Raw genomic sequence first — 19,262 nt, forward strand, 5'->3', positions numbered from 1 at the left:
TGTTTTTTTTTTGTGGCCACTCATGTTTCATTGGCAGCTCAGCTTAAAAGTAATTGTCCCAGTTAAAGATTCTTCATTGAAGATGCTCAGATTTCCCAAATACTTTCTACATCTACGAGCGTATTCATAAAAGATTGTAGCCACCCATTTGTAGGTGTATTTATTTATTTATTTTGACGACCAGTGACAGCTCAACAGCTGCCCTTCAAAAACAAAAAACATCTAAGAAGTTCCATCAAGCGGAAAATTGAGCAATTATAAAGGAAACATGGACAGCTTGTGTAAAAAATAAGCTTTTATTTGTTCATTCGTAAAACAGCAAAAAGATTGTTTGTTTACTTTCAGTTGTCTGTAAAATCGGAACACTTGAGGTTTATATTTTCGTTATTTTTAAGACCGCCTTCTATTTTAACTGGAATCTAACATTTTCCTATTATTTACTTTGTGATATTTTGTGCCACACTATTCGCATTAGAAGTGTGTGAAATGATTTACCTTTCTGGGTTTTTTTTTTCGAACTCGTACTTTTTATAAGATTTTGCTTCATTCAATCCGCTTTTCCATTTTCCTCGCCTCAAACTTTCATTTTGTTGCTCGACTCTTCTCTCTGACAACATTTCATATTCCTGCGCTATGCGGTCTTCTGTTGCTTTTCCCATCTTCTGCTTATGTTTCTGTGTCAGTGAGCGGAATTTTCATTTGCTTTTTGGTCACGCCCCTATTTCCCCCGAACTCCTCTTCAACCCTTGAGGGGAATGGCTTTCTTTGTTTGCTCTTTATGTTTTGTGCGTGCTTCAGTTGAACGTGAGCGGGATTTTTTATATTGGAATTATTAATTGTTCATTTTTTCTTGACAGTACGTGGTGCAAAAGGAAAAAAACGAATCGCAGTCGGCTGGCAGGAATCGTAGAAATATGGCCTGAAGCCTGAATCCCAAAAGATACCTTCCTTTGACTTTGCCCCCGTGTCTTTCGCATCTTTCCGCCTGCTCCTTCAACTGCAAGCGCTACTTGGTAAATGGGAACGAGGCTGCCAGCACTAATTAAATTATGAAGTGTTTTTTGCCACATTTAACCAGCCCTCCACGTCGGAACCACTAGTTTAGCGGCGTGTCAATGTCAGGCGAGCAAAATAAGTGCACTTTTCTTTGTAAAAAAAAAAGGAAAATTTTGAATTCCTATACAACTGGAACGCTTAAAAAGTTGGCGAAAGTTTTTCCTATTTTATTCCCCCATTTATAAAACATAAAAAACGAACAATTACTTTGGTTAGAGCTCTAAATTTCTTTCTATGTCTCCGTAGTTGCTGTGGCTCGTGTGCTCAGCGAGCTGGGAAAACTTATACACCAGACTTTCCCTCCGCAGGAGGTAAACAACAAATAACCAGGAAAAAGCGGAAACGGAAGCTGTTTGAGCATTGTTAGGGGAAGTGGCAAGGGTTGCACAAAGTGGGGTGGGTGGAGCAGAGCTCGTGCGGCACTCCCAAAAACACACACAAACAAAAAACAAAATATTCATACAAATTAGGAGGCAAATTAAATTCACACACACACACACGCTCGAGGGTCAGCAAACGGACCCATTAGATGGGTAAGGGTGGCTTGTGGAAAATGGAAATGGAAAGTGGAACCCAGGGAAAACAGGTTAAAAACCCAGGGGCGATTCGACAATATGAAAACTGATTTGAGCTCGTTATTGTTAACGATGTTCATTAAAAAGTTATTGTGTGCTCGGGAAAACGCAAGGAAGGCAAACATAAAGAATTTTTCCGGCTTTTGGTTATATTATAAGGAAATATGAAGAGTTTACTACCGGCTTAATGGCTCACAGAAAATATGATCTACAGGTGTTAAGTCGAACTTGTCATATACATACTTGCAATAATAACATAATTTAATATTTTAATTTCGAACTGGGACATATGAACGTTGGAGTAAAAAATAAATTATTGTTTAAAGAAAATAGTTAGCAAAAAAGAACAAATAAAATGGAGAAGCAAATGTTTTTTTTTTACAGTGGACGTGTTTACCACCGTCTTTATGCCAACTTACAAAGGTTTTATGTAAGCCAAATATGCTGGCGGCTGTCAGAAGACAACCTGTTGACAAAAACTGCAGAAGCATCTTGTTCATTTTATATATAAACACCGCCATCACAATTTATTTGAAGCAATTTCCTTTCGAAATCAATATGATGGCTAGAAAAAACATAAAAGAGATTCTGATGGATGAAAGTACCCTAAGGTGAAGTAAGAGGGAAAAGATTATTCGAGTATAGCCCGGAATCATAGGTCGTTATGAATAATGTCTCAAAAGCTAATATGGCAACACATTACATTTTCATACTTTTTTCCAACACGAGTTCAAATTACAATGAAGTATGTAAAGTAAGTTAAGTAAGAAAGGACCTGAAAAACGAAAAAAGCGGAAGAAAGTGTTTACCAGCATACTTGACTCTTCATAAAAAATAGTTTGAGTAACATGCATGAATATTCTTCTTCTGATTTTCCACTTAAATTCCAGCCATCACCCTCGGTTCAAGCAATTTTTTTTACATTCAATAAAATTTTTTTTGTTTTTAAAGTTCTCATCTGCCCACCTTGCCGTAACTGTAACCGTAACATGCAGCCGTAAAAGAATTCCTGTCAACAATTTTCCCTTGCGCGGAAAACCAGCCAATCCCCTCCATTTACCGCCCGTCTTTTAACCCCTGACCCCCGAAACAAGCGTGTAAACTTGATTAGCTGCCAGAATGCAGAGGCAGCAATTGAGCCTAGAGCACTTGGTCTAGTTGCACTGGTTGGACGACTCTTTCGAGGACTTTATCAACAATAAAATGTGAAAAAGTGAGCTTGTTGAAGGAGACATTTGGAATGAGTTACATCCAGAACACTGCATGACAACTATGAACAAGTCGCAAATTAAATTAAAAATTCCTCACAAATTTTCTCTTTTTAAGCCCACGTTTTAATTTGGTTCTCGGAAAACTAGTGATTGGCAGACTAAAGTTGCAGTATGAAAACATTTTCACGGCCTTTTGAATCCGAAGACATATGTAATCTCATCAAACGAGTAGTGCACCCAATGGCATTTTCCTTCCACGCCCACTTTCCTTTCTTTGTTGAGGATTTTCCGGTCGTCGAATGAGTATTTTTATTTGTTTTTTTCCTGTATTTTTTCTATATATTTTTTTTGTTTGTTTGTTGCTCCGATATTAAGTTGTCAACATGGCAACAAAGTGGGAGACTGTGGGGCGGAGGCCAAATATTTTGCATAAACTACAACCAACTGGAGGACAAAACAGGAACTGGAATTGAACGGAACCAAAAGCAGCCAAGGGGAGGACAGCGAACGAGGGACCAACCAGTGACAGCCATCCAAACTGTCGACTTTCTGTCAATCGCTATCATTTGAAGACTGAAAGCGAAAGGCAAAAACCAGAGTACACTAACAGTATTCGTATATTGCAGCTGAGCTAGCGACAATACAAGCGCAATTATTATTCTGATTTTGGTCTACTTTAAGTGTGTGTGTCTGCCATTTTTTGTAAGTGTAGCTTCATTGGAGTAGCTTGACATTTGCCAGCCATACGCGGCGAACACACTCACTCTCACACTCACTAGCTTCTTACGAAATATGTGATAAGGATAATAAGCACACACATAAATATAATACGGCCAAAGGATTGCCGCGTGCGCCAGTCTGTGTTGGTATCTGCGCGAGGATGTGGCCATGTGTGCGTTGGCATTAAGCGCATCAACGTTAATGGCTCCAGCAGAAGCTCAGAAACTGAGAAGCTCGGCGGTAGCCCGGCAGCTCAGAAACTCCGGGCAACAGTCAGCAAGGACATCGCATAAGAGTCGAGGAGCTTGGTGATCCCAGCTAGGAAGTGGACACTTAAGGAGACCCCGGGAAAGGACTTAGCTGGGCAAAGCAACGAGGAGCACTTCGGTACGATGAAAATAAATAAGAGTGCACGAGTTGTTTGGACATCGCTCATACGCACTGTGCGCCCCGGAAACAATAAATATGCTTATTGCTGCCTGGTTTTTACTATCTTAATCACTTATGCTTTGTTTGCACTCGGGTTGGCCAGGTGTGTAAACAAAGTTTGCTGCGAAGTGAAAAATATATATTTATTTTGCTATTAGTTTTTTTAAGGGTATTGGTTCTATCTATGCAGTAACATTATTGAATAGAAATATATGGTTAGTTTTCTACCATTTGGTCACTGGAAAAACCCAGCTAGTTAAGTACAATTTGGCTAGGCGTTTCGTGTGCCTTTAATTGCCGATACTCGAGCCACAAACGGTGCCCATTCAGCACAGCTTTCCCCGGATTTTCCACCGCATTTTCTTAGTTTTTCTTTCATGCCCGGTTAATTTGTTTGCTGAACGCAAACCCAAGGCTACAAAAACCGTGGTGATGGCTTTACTCTCCCACTGGTCAGGCAAAAAGCAACTTGATTAGGCGACATAAAACAAGTTAATGACAGTGCTCATTATGTCGCCGCAGAGGGTAGGAAAAATTCAACTTTTCCAGGAGCTGAACACACACCATTAATCATGTAAGAAAAACAAGCTTCTCTCTTTAACATAAAAGTGTAGAATACGAAAAAATGGAGTGTCAAAAATTCATAAGCCGTATAAAGAGTATTACAGCATTCAATGTAAGCCTTGTATGGTTGTTTATAAGAAAAAACAAGAGAGAACGCTATAGTCGAGTTCCCCGACTATCTGATACCCGTTACTCAGCTAGTGTAAGTGCAAAGGACAGTTTTTGGCGGTTTGTGGGCGTGGCCAAAAGTTTTTTGGCGAATAGATAGACATTTACAAGACTAATACAAAAATAAAAAAATATCAAAACATTTCTCAAAAGTGTGGGCGTGGCAGCTTTGGGCGGTTTGTGGGCGTTAGAGTGGGCGTGGCAACATGAATCGACAAACTTGCGCTGCGTCTATGTCCCTGGAGTCTGTATGCCTAATCTCAACTTTCTAGCTTTTGTAGTTCCTGAGATCTCGACGTTCATACGGACGGACAGACAGACGGACAGACGGACGGACAGACGGAGATGGCCAAATCGACTCGGCTATTGATCCTGATCAAGAATATATATACTTTATATGGTCGGAAACGCTTCCTTCTGCCTGTTACATACTTTTCAACGAATCTAGTATACCCTTTTACTCTACGAGTAACGGGTATAAAAATACCACAAGATTTTTCACTCTAAAGGTAATGTATAGCTTGGCTCCCCGAAAGAATTGATAAATTTTTGAATACGCTACGGGCAGCCAAAAATAAAATAAACGAGAATCGGGGTATGCCCCGCACGAAACCGAATAAAAATGATGAAAGACCTGCGGGCCACGTTGCGTATACTTGTTGAGAGAAAGCCCAATAATATGTCGACAGAAAAGGCATAAAAGCTTCACAAATCAACAAACGAGAGGCGGTGGTGAGCCAATGAGCAGAGCGGCATTGAAAATGCGAAATTGAAAATCTAGGCAGAGGAAAGTTTTCACCTCTTTGGCGCAACTTCTGCAAGTGCCATTCATTATTAAATCAAATTGACACGCATTCATTTTCTCCATTTCCACCTTTTCTGCACTTTCCAGTAATGATCGATGAGGTGAATCCAATGCAATTACACTTGCTGGAAACTTTTATTTCGGCTTTCGTTAAGAGAAAAAAGAATACAGCAAATGCATTTTTTAACAGCCCTTCGCTCTTTGCCATTAGAATCAGGGAAACTAAAAGTAATTTGCGGCTTGTGAAAGTTTTGTTTTCAAGAAGTTGCAAATGCAGTTCATTTATCATAGGGGAAGAATCCACAGCATTTGCGCAACGTATTTGAGTTGTTGCTTAATGGAAAATATGAAGTGTAGCCGCGCTCGTTGTTTAAACGCTAACTAAAAGCTGTTTAAAACTATTTTTGACTCTGTAAAATGTAAAAATGTGCTTAAATGAACATCTTTATTTTCCACCGAATTGTGCAACAATTTAATAGAAGCCGAACGGAGCCTTTAATGCTACCCCCTAAAAAGGGAAATAACGTCGGAATTCAAGGACCCGCTGATTACGCCGTTCTCGAAAATGAAATGAAATCGAGTTCACTCAAAAGAACCAGTGAAAGTCGATTATCGAATTTGATTAGAGTTCCCCATTTAAACTCTTCTCGCCTCGAAATTATAGTTGCCAAAGGGAGGCGTGGCAGGTTGCGGTGGGTGGCACGTTGGTTGGTGGCAAAGTAATCATAACGTAACATGCAAAAGGCCAGCGAAACAATGGGGCTCTTGCGACCACCGTTAACCCAGACCGCTGCTTTCGATTGACACGTAAACAGGGCCAAAAGCCGGGCTAAGCGAAGCTACTACAGCTGAGTGGAATTGTGGACGTGTGGTTGAGGCTCCACCTACAGTACCACCCACAGCAACACCCACAGCACCACCAGCTGTCTGCAAATGAACGCTGGAAAATTGCTCGAGACCCAAGCTACTGCTCATAATTGGCTTTCGTCCTAGCACGTAGCCATGTGAAAGGCATACATTCAACAAGAAAAAAAAAACATCGTATATTAAGTACTTGGTTTTGTCTAGATCACATTGATTTTAAAGATGTGCTGAATATATAAATAAATGTACATATTGTGGCGAAGCTAAGTGAATGTACAAATCTGATTAATGTTCTCAGAGATGTCGCCCTCCGATGCTTATCACTTGGCTCTCAGGCGCTCTTATCTGCCGAGTGCTTTACTCGTAATCGCAACAATGTGTGTAACCCCGTACGGGTGTACGAAAAAAAGAACTGCAATCGAATTTATTTGCGTGCTTGTTGTCCACCCCCACGATTATTCAATAGCTACATTCAATAATTATCTATGAACAACAAATATTCAACAAAGGAAAGTCAACATTTTACAAAAAATTTGCGACTTGCTACATTCAACACTGCAACAAACAACAGCAGTATTTATCAAATAGTAATATATATACATATGTACATATGTGACAAGTAACATTGAACATGAAATATTGAATTTGCAACATTGAATTTGCAACATTGAATTTGCAACATTGAATTTGCACCATTGGATTTGCAACATTGAATTTGCCACATTGAATGTTCAACAAAGAATTTGCAACATTGAAACATAGGTAACATTCAACGCAAAACATTAAACATATCAAAAGTTATTTTGTATACATTGTAATTTACTTAATTTACATAATTAATGTAATGTAAAAAAAATTTCGTTCACCAGTACTTATAATTCCCAATCGGTTCTGACTCAATCCTCATAGGATAGCCGCTCTGACAGCTCATAAATCAGTTGACCGGAAGTTATGATGTGATAGTAAAAGTAGTAGTTTGTGTGTCGGTGTGTGTGATAGTGGTTCCAGAGGCCATGTGGATACCCACTCGTCGTCACTCTGGATGCAGTGCATCATGGACCTAACCAGGTATGTTCCAAACTTAAAAGGTAGTTTATTAAATTATATGTTAATGTTCTCGTGTGCTTTGATGCAGGCTACGTATTTATTCTCAAAACAAAAATTAATAAAACTACATATTAAATGATTAAAATTAAAATAAAGTTATTCATACATATGTATATATATTGAAATTTTGAGAAAATTGTTTTTCTGTTTTTTGCGACTATTATTATCAGTAATTTGATCACAGCATTCGAAATAGTGGTCCAAATATGGAATGTCATACCTTGTTGAGCTCGTAATTAATTTTCCTATCAAACTGTGTTTTCAAAAAAAATTCTAATTTTTTCACTTTTTTTTTAATTTTTGATAATTATGTTTAAATATTGGCCGAAAATCGTTTTTCTATGTTTTGCGAGGATTCTTCGCATAAGTACCCAAAATAGCATTGCAATTTACGTTTTAATTTGTTTATATTTCATAGAGCATTTACTTATGGGTGCCACCAAAAGGTTGCACAGTTGGTTGAATCTGGTCAGTGGCTGACTTAATTACATGGACGGTGTGTAATGTTGTTGTCACCGGCAACTCAGTGGCAACTTTTTCATTTTCTATTTTCCATTGGCACTTTTCACACTGCAACCCTCTCCCCCCTCCCGATAATTCAAAACTTTCGCTTAATTCAATTAGGGCAGGAAAGTTGCACTCGACTTTGTTGCATTTTCAGTACTCGGAATGCTTGTTTGCGGCTAAAACTTAGCTATTATTTGCATCACAAAGTCGAGACTTACGTCCACCACTTGCCATCTCCTGCGTGGGCGTGGCAGAATGCGGAGACAGCTGAAAGGATGCGCCTCATCGATTGATTGAAAGGATAAATAAGGATTTCGGCCCGATCTTTGGTGCTGTGCAATTAAATTGTTTTCCAAAAGGGAAACGTTTTATTTTGCTCGAATAAACTTAATAACTGAAATACCCGATCCTTTAAAGCTTCCAATTGGTTCTCGATTCGTAGATAAAGAAAAGAATGCAATCAGCTCAAGGTGTTGGAGAACAGGCGATGGTGTGTATAAACACATTGTCAATAATTATTATATTTGACGTTACTATATCTGTAATCAATAACCTTTGAAATGAAAGCAACAACTGTTTAGATATCTCCCAAAAAATATGCATAGGCAATTGTCAATGCTGACACGTTTCCGATTAGTTTACAATTACTTTATTTAGCTCTTCTTTTTTTTTCACAGTCTAGCTGCGATAAGTTTATGGTCTGTGTCCTATAAATCACAATCAAAGTCATGTTAACAAGTTATTTGTACTCGTTGCTTCTTTTGCAGTTGCTGTTTCGTTTTTGGTTTTATTTTTTGTACAGCTCTTATCTGCTTATCAGCTTATTTGGAGAGCAGCCGAAGAAAAAACTGAAACGACGCGGGAAATAATAATAAAACATGCACATCAACTGGCTATCGCATATAGGCCAAAAATGCGAGGGCGATAACTCTTACTGGATTAGCTGTAGTGCGGCATTATCTCTTCTATAATTCATTTCCAGTTTGGCTTTGGATTTCATTCTGATTTTGTCGCCATAATGCCAAGAGTAAGATCCCTGAAATTGTGTTATTGCTGACACATTTCACATGTTTAGTTTACAGCTCTTTTAATATTTGTTCAAATATTTACTGTACACAATCTAAATTACTAAATATTTTGCAGAATAAAGTCAACTGTACTGCCCTGTTAGTTATTTATATGAAATATTCATTTCTGTTCCCTATCTGCCTAAATAAATGCGTATTATTTTGCAGTTTGCCACTGTAAACTCGGTTGTGTTAACAAAACATCATTTCTGTTGGCTATTCGTTGAATCTCTTTTAAGCGCTATAAAATTGTATTTACCCTACTCTTGTTGCTGTGGTTGGTTTTTCCGCAGAATAAAGTTTTCACAGACCAACTCCAACCTAATTAATTATTATCACAACTTTGTCCAACTCTGCAATATGCATGATACATGTGTATCTTTTCGCATATATCCACCAGCGCAGCTGACCAAAAGCAAAGTTGGCACACAGTCTGTGGTAAGCAAAAACTTTTGCATTCTATTACAGTCTCTGGCTTACGGATGTCGAAAGCTAATCAAAAACTCATTCAAAATTTATACCCAACAGGTAGAAAAAATATATATATATAGGCTGATATATATATATAGGCTGAGTGAAAGCCAAATCAAAATCCAGCCGGCTAAATGGAAAGGGTTGACAAATTTCATCCAGAAAACAAAATGAATTCAGAGTGGGCAAAACAGAGGGAAAAACAGCGCTTTCCTTCAGCCATTTGCGAATGTAAGGGTCCCAAGTTTATGCAAAACAGGGGACGGCATTAAGATACTTTTAAAGATTTTCTGCACACACCTTTTGCCCCAACATGAAAGTAAGTTATTACAATACAATAATTTTAAAAGCAAACCAATACATTTTTAAATGAAAAATTGAAGGCCGGGATCTTTCGATTAGTGAACTCCTTGACATGAAACATTAATTGAATTCTATTGGAATGCCCGTCGATTGACATCTGAGTTATTGACACATCAACATCGTAATTATTGAGGTTTTAAACGGGCATAACTAGGCTCGTTTCGAATTCAATTAGGACTTTGTGTGCTTAGGTCAACTGCCACATGCAAAAGGGGAAGTCTAAGACTCTAAGGCTAAATTGGAATCTTGATGCGTTGCAAATTGCGTTGCATAAACGCAAATTATTTTGGCCACAAAATCAGGCCACAATTGGTCCAATGTGTGCTCCATGCGACAGCTGTGGTCCGTTTTCATGCTCCCAGGTTCGATTATTAATATCGACTGACAACTGCACATGTTTCTGGACGGGTTTTCTCCCCAAACGATATGATTAGGCGCGGCTGCCCCAATCCAACAGCCCAGAAACCGTGCCCAATCAAAGACCTTTTAATTTGGAATCGACCAGCGGGCACCACTGCCCCAAAAGCCACAAAAATCCAAAATGCGAATCTGGGCGACGAATCCTAATGTAAATTTGATGAACCTGCGTGTGTCGCATTGTCTTTCCTCACGTAACCGCCTTCAACATTGATTTTAAATTGGTGATCAAAAGGAAACAATTAAACGAAATAAACGTATTTTAAATAAAGTATAGCGCTACCTTTCGTAATATTAATGTTTCTAATTTAGTTATTTATTAAAACTGGTTCTCAAACAACTTGCAGCCTTTGTGTACTCGAGGAAAATGAATTTGCACACTTTTATGATGGAAGAAATTTTTATTTTGGCTTCATTTTCGGTTGTTAATCATTAAAATCGAGACAGAGACCAGTGACATGACCTGCATACCCCACTTTTATTTCTTCTATTTGTTTTAAGCGACCCCAAAAAAAAAAGGCGAGGAAGGCTAGCCAAATGGGAACGAGGGAATACTGAGGCCCAGCAGCTGGAAAATTGAAAATCGATGGCTCAAGTGGAAAGCGAATCGCTGAGGGGCGATTTTCCAGTAAGCGCGGGGGGATTGTGAGGGGGTAGAGGGGGGACATGGCTGGCAGAAAAATAAAGAAAAATAAAGAAACTCAAACAATTTTCACGTTGAGAAATCGATGGTGAAGATTCTGTGTTCTGGCTGGGTGTAAAAATCGCCATTGAATAGCAGCTGGAAAATCAAACAATCGAACTCAATTATTTCGTTAATTCGAGCAGATAACAGGTCGTATGCGCAATATCAGCTAGCAATCAAAACGGAAAACACTCGATAAACATTTGATGGATGGCCACTTTCGTGGCAGATAAAATAGCCTCTCAAAATCTCTTTATGCACATTTTTAAGACTTTCTGAATTTTATAAAATGTGGATTCCATTGTAAGCCATATTTATTTTAATAACCACTTTTTAAACGTGAAATACACAAACTAAGTGGCCAATAAAAAAGGCTCAGAATTGTTTAAAATAAAGTGCTGATTATTCGACACAATTTTTTTTTATTAATGACTGTTTATGTTTGGTTATACGCAAAAGATGAAAGCCTTAATTGTTTATAGATGTTTATGTTAGTACTAGAATGTGTAAATGAAGAAGTGAAAAATCTAGAAAAGTAATTGAAAATATAAAGGTAATTCACAACTTTTTTATTGTGAATAGCTCTGGCAAGTGATTATTTCGCACCAAGATTTATGAAATCTTTAAAACTCTTTAATAAAGGACTTGACTTTTGCCAGCCTAAATGGCATCCATCATGCTAATCGCAAAATTTTTCAGTGCCTCTGACCAGTTGACAGAAATTTCGGCCAGAATTTACACCATTAGCCAGAGCCAAAACGGAAGTGGCGTTCGACAATTTGTCAATTTCGATTTGTTCTTGACATGCGATGCAAATTTGCTCATCGAGGTATGGTACACAGTCCGTTGTTTTGGCCAACGGAAAACAGAAAAAAAACGGCAATTGTACATTGAATATGAATGTCAATGATTGATTGAACTTGTCTCCAAGTGGCTCTTATCAACGCTTTTGTATTGCTATTTAATTACAAAACTTTTCAACTGATTTGAAGTTAGGCAACGGTCTTTGCGAACTTCTCTGTGTGGAAAGTACAACTTAAAAAAAATGCAGAGCTGTAATGAAATTCCCCTGGCGTGCTTAATAATCGCACACAAATAAAAGCAACGGAAAGTCGGGGGGAAATTGGGAAAAAACGCTGGGGCGAGCGCTGAAATAAGTGTAAATTGAAATATTACGGATACGCACAATTGCACACACACTGAGAGGGCAGAGAAATTGAAAAATTATTTAATTAAGAAACAAGAATACTCTTTTCCAAACGAAAAAGTCCTTTTAGTTTATCGTAAGTATTTATAGTTGAACAGCCTGTGAGTGTTTTGAAACATAACGTATACGCACCATATACACAATACATTCTTAGATCCAAACAACATTACAAAACAATTCTTTTTCATTTTCCTCAAGTATATACAAATTTTTGTCCTTCCTGTTTTTCTATTCAATTTTAAAGGGATTTTTATGCAAGCAGTGTACCAAAAAAAATCTGTATGTATTTAATTTGCATTGCTGGAGTTCACACGTTCATCAACTTAAATTGGGAATTTTCTGCTGAAAACCCTATTAAAATGTCACCCAAAACCAGGTTTCCCCGGTCCATAAACCAAGGAATAAAAGCTTAGCATTCCGCGGAGGGTATTTCAAGTTCCCCCCGTCATGTTGACAGAGATTATGTGACAATAAGCTTAGATAATTCATTTGCCAAGAGAAGCACATGAAGCTGCCTCACCAGCACATATCCAAGGGATGAAATCAGGGGGGAAAGTGAGAAGGGGAGGGAAAGTGGGCAAGTGGAGGGTGGGGGGCGGGGGAAATGGGCACTGAACAGAAGCAGCTGTCAATTGTGTAAATATTTTGTGGCAAAAGTACAAATAGAAATGCTGTCGATAAATCGAAGCACATGACTAGCCTTGCATTAACAGCTGCGACTTGTATCGTGGATATCTGTGGGTGTTTCGATGTAAAATGGGTTAGGAGATGGCGAATGGGGGCTTAACTGGGGGGAAAAGAAGTGAAAGTGGGGGGTGCTACTTAGGGGGGACCTGTCAATTACATTTCAATCAATTGGAGTAGTATCAGTAGATATTCTATAGGAAAATATGTAGAAACTGAACAGCTTTGACAATCAGCTAACAGTAGTACCCGAGCACTCATTGGGCTTTTTAAAAACCCTGAGTTCGCCGATTCTGGCATTCCGTGAGTAATTTATTTGGAAAGCATTTTCATCCAACTGCAAATAAATGAATAGCTTGCTGGTATATTTGCCTTGCAAATGTGATTCATAAAAGCCAAGACGCATAAAGAAGTTCGGATCGAACATTTCCACTTTGTTCCATTTAAATGTAAATTGGAGACACATGTGGTAGCCCCTTGGGTTATATCATTTATTTTCCTTTCTGTGCAATTATCCTGTTGTTTTTTTGTCGCAGACATGGATTTTTGTACACAAAATATCCTTAATTTTCCAATTACATTAATAACTATTTTTTCTCTGGTTTAGGCGGTAAGAAAGCAACCCTTTCAGTGAAAGCAGAAATAGTAACAAGTAATCAATATCTAAAGCTAAAGAATCAAATCTTATCAATCTATTCGTCAAGATTTTTATGGGTTCTTTCATATGAATAAGGTAGGTAAATTCCAATGGTTTTCGCAGTCGCAACGTCGCCAGGGAACAGTCACACGTCAATCAGTTTTTGGTCGAACTACAGTGGACACCCGGTTATGTCACACGCTCGAATAAACCTTTGCGTTATCTATCTACAGTTTGAATTGTATAATTCTCTTCTTTTTTTTGGGGCTTGTAAAGCTCTTGTCCCCGGAATACCTACTTCAAGCCTTAAGTCGTCGGGTCTCTATCGCATTTGGGCTTATCTTATCGACTGGCCAGCGACCACCCCCATCCATCCAACCACCTATCCACCGATCCATTATGAAACATTTCTCATTTCTGTTTCGTGATTAATTTTGAATAAAATTGCCGCGGCGAGGCAATGGCAGAATTAAAAATAAGCTACGCCAATCAGCAAGTGAATAATTTCGAAAAAGCGATGCGAAACACATTCGGCGCTGAAAGTCTTCGCTTCCTTATTCTATATTTTTCATTTTTATTGTGGTTTATTCTTGATTAATAAAACAAAAACTGACTTTTGATAAAAAGCCCTAAGCCCAATTCAAATGGAAGCCCCTGAGATGCGGAAACCCTTTCAGGAATGTCAGGTTTTTGGGAAGGCTGCAAGTGTGCTGCAAGATTCAATCTTTCCTCGAATACCAGATACCAGACATTGCAGCAGATGCATTTCTCAGATAGGCCTTCGGGGGGGCGGCGATGCGGTTACCATTGCGAAGGGGCGTGGCAGCGGTATGGTGTGCCTCAAGAGCCACTCGTAGAGTGGCACATTCAGACGAGTGGATCCGTTCGAATGAACAGTATATATTCGGCCAATTAAAACGAAGTCTGGCGTCTGGCGTGTGGCCCACAGGCAGATGAGCGTTAATATTGATGAACTGGCAGCAGATATGGCAGCATAAATGCCTAATTAAATAGTGTAGGACAAAGGAATTTTAAGGATTCAGCATCCTTAAGGAAATTTAACAAATATTAATTACAGCTCTCTTTGCCGTTTGCCTATGAGCCGTTTGCTTTAGCTCGGCAATAAATATTAATTAAACTAACCATGAATAATGGCTGATTAAAGCGGGGCGAAATAAACACCTGGCCTTAGACTAATTGATTGGTTATTATTTACACTTAACAAACTATATTTGTTTTGAATCCTTTTTCGTATTATTAGTTTTAATTTGCAATTGATCCTTAACCTACAACGAATATTCATTGTTATCAAGATTATGATGCACATTTTATGCAGACATTAATAAAGTTTAACCAATTGTAGGTATAAGTATGACCTTTATAAAACAAACCCTACACTCGTTGTGCCCTTCAAAAACGGTGTAATTCATTTGATTTCCAGCAACTCCTTGTAAACCAGGGAAATTACGAACAAATGTTGAAAAATCGCCGCCATTAATTATGAATTACTGAGAAAGACTAGTATGTTGAATTAATTGGCGAGCTTCTGTGAAAATTCGCAGCTGCAACTCATCCGTTGAAATGCATTTATTATGTCCAGTCCACTCTTGAGAAAATAAATAAATAAAATCACGCTCAACAAGTTTTGGCTTTGAGTTTGGCTTTGTATAAAATAAATTGCAGTGATTCGAAACGAGCAACCCTAAAAAGTCAAACCGTATTTAAATACGCATTCAATTCCGGCAATATTGTGGCCAAAAACCAACGGAGCGTGCCAAAAACAATGTTCCGCCGGCATTTACACAACTGTGTGAAACACAATAGGTGTGGCGGCAAATCTGATTTAACATTTATATGAGAATTCATTAAAAATTGTAAGAAATGACTTTTATTAATACAGTATACTAATGTGTATTTTTCTTCTTTGCCCAGGAATCGGAGAGTACGACTATTAACTTAAACACAGTTGTATTTTTGCGCAACATTTGAACCGCAATTTGAATCAAATGCAATCGACTGCAAAATAATATACGCTTCAAGGGGAATATATGTATACATTTATACATGGGCTTGTATATCTGGGTTTTCGGGGAACCAAAAGTATGCGGCAATGAGGCAAGATTCTTTTTCGTATGAAATATTAACTAAATAATTCCAGATTACCTTTTGGGATCGGTGGGTGGTACTGTGTCCTGTGGATCCTGCGGTGGTTCCTTGTGTATTTCGGAGTTTTTTTTTTCAGTTTTCTTTGTTTTTTTTTGCGGGGGACTGGGCTGTAAGCCCACCGACTTGACTTACGGCACAATTTGTTTTAATTGCTTTTTAGCCTTAACTTTTTTCTGCCTTTTCTCTTGAATTTCTCGGCGTTTTATGTATTTATCTCTGCTGCTGTGGAAATTAACGCGCAATGCAAACAAAGGGGAAATTCAACATTTTCAATATATATTTTACACCTTTGCGACTTTTCGTGTTTTTGGTTGCTTTTCTTTTTTTTTGTTTTTTTTTGGTGAAATACAGTTTTGTCTCGTCCGCAGTTTGGTTTTTGGTTTATTTTTATCGTTCCGTTCGTTTCAGGGCCCAAACGCAACGAAAAAAATAACAAACAAAATAAATAAAGTACGGGAGCGGGCGGAAGGAGCGGCATATTCATCCACTCGACTGCTCAGTTTTATAAATAAGTTCTGTGTTTTCGGTCTTGTGTTCGCCGCTATTTTGTTGCCAGCGAAATGAATTTTAAGCCCAGCTAACATGGTGATTATGTGACCCCCATCCTTATCCTCATCCACATTCACATCCACATCCTCAGGAATATATCTTCAAGATACGAGATACCAGATACCTCATTGCCATACAGCATTTATTGCACCAGGGAATGCGTTAATTATGCGAGACGAGCACTTAGACAGCAAACCCACAAGCATTTCAATTTTGACGAATTCCTCTGGCTCCCTGTCTGTTTTCATTTATTTTATTATTTTTTTTTTTTTTTGGGTTTTTCCTTTTTGCTTGGGGCATCTTGGCTTTTATACTGGATTAGCAAAAAACTTTCTTTTTCATAATTCTCTGGGGTGATTTTTTGGGGAATTTGACAGCATCTCTCTGTTTCCTATAGACCACTTTAATATTTATTTAGTTGGGCCTTTTAGCTTAGAGAAGATAATATGTTAGAGAAAGCTCCTAATTCCTAAAATTCGTTCAATTGCAGGTGTGTCCCATTTAGTTTTCTTGATCTCGGGGAAGGAAAAGAAAAGACATATTTTTAAATTGTTTTGCCAGCCGCACATAAGTTCGTCAAAATGTGTTAATTTTCATAGCCCATTGTGTGGCACAGTTGTTGCCATCGGGGGCTTTCTATGTGGACGACGTCTAATAATTTTGATTGCTGCCAAAAATTCTTAGACAGACGGCCGCATTTCGCCTTTCGTTCGGCTGACTAAGTGAGGGCAAAGTAAGTGAAATATAATAATAAAGAGAAAAAGACAAAGAATAAAACAACTAAAACAAATTAAAGAGAAACGACACACAGAAGCTGCCAGAAGTGGACTTCTCAGTTAAAATATGTGTTTTCCCCCTTCAGATTTACCCTCTGTGGTATCCGGGTATTCGACACATTTTTTATACAGTTTATACGTTTATTACGCTAATTGTTGTTGCTGTTTGCGCACGATAGCAAGTGATATCAAAACTTTGACTAGTTTCTTGTCTTTTGTTTGCTTTTTAGCAATTGTGATTTGTTTTTGAGTCATCGAAACTTTTGATCGAACTTAAGGGATCAAAGAACTTTCCTTTAGTGGTCCTAAAGCTATACAGTTTTGTGTATAGAAATGTCTTTATCGTAAGCGAATTATGATTCACAAGGTAAATATCTGATATGTATAGAAATGTTTAAGAAGTACATCACAGATTTGTATTTCTGTGTTGTGAAATCTCTCGCGATTTACTTTTCTTCCACTGCATTTCCTATTCCTTCCCCATCTACCTCACCCTTTGATCTTCAAATCTTCCTCGGGGAATGCCGCATTTAGAGATTTTCCCCTAGCCCTTCAAGTATTGTTAATCACCGAACACTTCTTTTAGATTTTAACAACAAATACTTGGAGCCGAATAATCAGCGAATCGCTTATACGAAAACCGATGATAACTATCTCGAAAAGCGATTAATTTTATTTCTTATTTCCATAGGATGGCCATTTATGGAATTTGTCATTTGGCTATTCTTGATCTGGATTTGACAAACTCGACGCCCCCGTACTTTTATTATTTGTTTTCCGGAGATACCTTTTTAGGTTTTATGGGGCCCTGCAGCAAGCAGTCTGGTTTAGTTATAGTCCGAGTCTCAAGTCTCAAGTGTTTCTACGGCGATCACTTCACTTCACTTAACAGTTGTGCACTTTGATTTGCTTTTACTATTTTTCGTGTGGTACGGCATTATTTTCGCAATTATTTTGTATTTATTCTTACGATTCTTACGTTTTCTCGAGCACTTTGGGTGCACACACTAACAAAAAGTAACACTTGTAAAAAAAAAGAAAAACTTTGCTCTTTGCAAATGGAAACGCACTTTGGGGCACAGGGCACACGTGCTGCTGATGTTGCTGCTGCGCTGTTGCGGTTGCCACAGTGATGTTGCTGTTGCTGCTGCTGCTGCCACTGCTGCTACGATGTTGCGATGTTTTGCTCTTGCCGCTGTGCTGTTGTTGCTGCTCAGACGTCTGATTCGCAACTGGCAACTGGCGACGCGATAAGCCGCTTCTGACGGGCAATCGGCTGCGCCACGAACCACCGCACCACCAAACGTGGTGGTGGTTCGATTCAAACTTGTTGCGGACAAGAGCGGGAAATATTACCGATCCGGTGGCCAAAAATTGGCCATTGCAGGCAATGTGTGAGTGAGGGCAATCAAACAAATAAACCAAAGCAAAGCGAGGCGATAGTCTTACACAGTAGTGGGACCTAACGATTATATTTTGAGAACTCCAAACTAAATCACATAGTGTAAAAATCTTTTAATTCTTTTAAGAAACTACATGTAAATAACCATATATGTAGATTCCCATTTAGATAATTACCGGTTTTTTGTTTTCATATTTTAAAAGTACATTTTTACTGGTTTCGCTAACAGTACACAATTTTTTTCCAATTTTTTCTTTAATTTACCTGTGCCCTGGCGCACTGTGCCCGATTAAATAGCCCGGGACCGAGCCAACATGTTGTCGGCTGGTTGGTTGGCAATGAACTAGGCTAACATGTTCGCCAGCTGGGCTTTCAAATCACACGGAAAACTCGGAAAAATGGGGGAACAGAGACCAGAAATGCGGCCGAAACTGCAGTTGGAACTGCAAATGGTAATGGGATTCGTGTTATGATGGAGAAGTGCCTCCTAATTCCTGGCCGTGGAAAGGATTCCCCCCCGGGCATCGACAGACAACAATGGACCGAACATTGGTTTTGCTTCGCTTTGTGAAGATGGGCAACGCGGCGTATGATTAACGAACTTAGCAAACATTTAGCAGCCGCAACAGGGAATCTAAAATCAAATAATACAGTTTGCAAGCCAGGGAAAAATTGAAAGTGTGTTTGTCACAGCCTCTGGCCCACTTCCGCCTTCAATTTTCCACCTTCCATTATGGAGTTAAAGTTATGCAGTTTGTTTCACCACTCGAAATTGTTTGCCTTCTTTGTTGGCTCTTTGTTCCTTACATTTCTTTTATTTCCATTTCAATTG

General features: G+C 38.6%; 1 protein-coding gene and 1 long non-coding RNA gene across 9 annotated transcripts in view; one reads left to right on the forward strand and one right to left on the reverse strand.

The window, feature by feature from the left end:
* The window catches only part of LOC6524324 (cAMP-specific 3',5'-cyclic phosphodiesterase), a 98,663-nt gene that overhangs the window by 69,407 nt on the left and 9,994 nt on the right, over positions 1 to 19,262 (reverse strand). For 2 of the 8 annotated variants that reach the window (XM_039374806.2, XM_039374803.2), the window contains exon 1: positions 15,701 to 18,243. The exons of 4 other annotated variants lie outside the window; for them this stretch is intronic. The gene's annotated coding sequence lies outside the window, so the exon portion shown is untranslated. Of the gene's footprint in view, positions 1 to 15,700; positions 18,249 to 19,262 lie in introns of those variants that run through there. 2 more of the 8 variants (XM_039374804.2, XM_039374808.2) reach the window with 2 other exon arrangements.
* On the forward strand, positions 7,203 to 11,573 carry LOC120321617. The gene is made up of 2 exons (XR_005561334.2): positions 7,203 to 7,460; positions 8,774 to 11,573. It is a non-coding gene; the product is annotated as an uncharacterized LOC120321617 (long non-coding RNA).

This window comes from Drosophila yakuba, chromosome X, assembly GCF_016746365.2.
Source record: "Drosophila yakuba strain Tai18E2 chromosome X, Prin_Dyak_Tai18E2_2.1, whole genome shotgun sequence".
In the NCBI taxonomy this organism is placed as follows: Eukaryota; Metazoa; Arthropoda; class Insecta; order Diptera; family Drosophilidae; genus Drosophila; species Drosophila yakuba.